Raw genomic sequence first — 763 nt, forward strand, 5'->3', positions numbered from 1 at the left:
GGGTGATTATGATGTGTCAGTATAGGTCCATCGATTTTAACAAATGTACCATCTGGTGGGTGATGTTAATAATGGGGGAAGCTATGCATGTGTGGGGCAGGGGTACATAAGGAAATCTCTGCACCTCCCCTCCAATTTTGCTGTGAACCTAAAACTGCCCCAAAAATAATGATCTTAAAAAAAAAAAAAAAGATGTTAACCTGACACTACCCCCTGCCCTGCTACCCCACCAAATAAATTAAAAAAAAAAAAAAAAGAGGTCTTCCAGCCATCTTTATTTAGCCATGACTCCCCAGGCTACTTCTAGCCTAACCAACTTGCTCAAACACCCCCAAATAAAATCACACTCTTCTCTGCCAGGCAACTTCCTCTTCCTGATCACATCCAGGTCTGCCTCTGGAGAGACACTGCACCTTAAATGTACAAATTCGTTGGATACCACCTTCTATCAACAAGTTGAGAAGGACACAATAAAATACTGATATGACAGCAGGAAGTGACAGGATCACACAGAAAATGTACTGACATTATCAACTATATCTGCTGAACCTTTTAGCCCACTATGCTTGTTTTAAATATTTTGGTAATTACTTCTGTATATAACAGTGATTATTTATCAACATCCCCTTTTGAAAAATTAACTGCTCAAACCTTATACTGGGATGACTGGTGTCATGTGCGGGTCCATTTGCCTACATGAGGGAAAAAAAAACCCACCACAACTGGATCCCATTTGTCTTTTCAAAAATAAAAATAATAATAA

The sequence above is a fragment of the Eschrichtius robustus genome, chromosome 18, assembly GCF_028021215.1.
Source record: "Eschrichtius robustus isolate mEscRob2 chromosome 18, mEscRob2.pri, whole genome shotgun sequence".
Lineage (NCBI taxonomy): Eukaryota > Metazoa > Chordata > Mammalia > Artiodactyla > Eschrichtiidae > Eschrichtius > Eschrichtius robustus.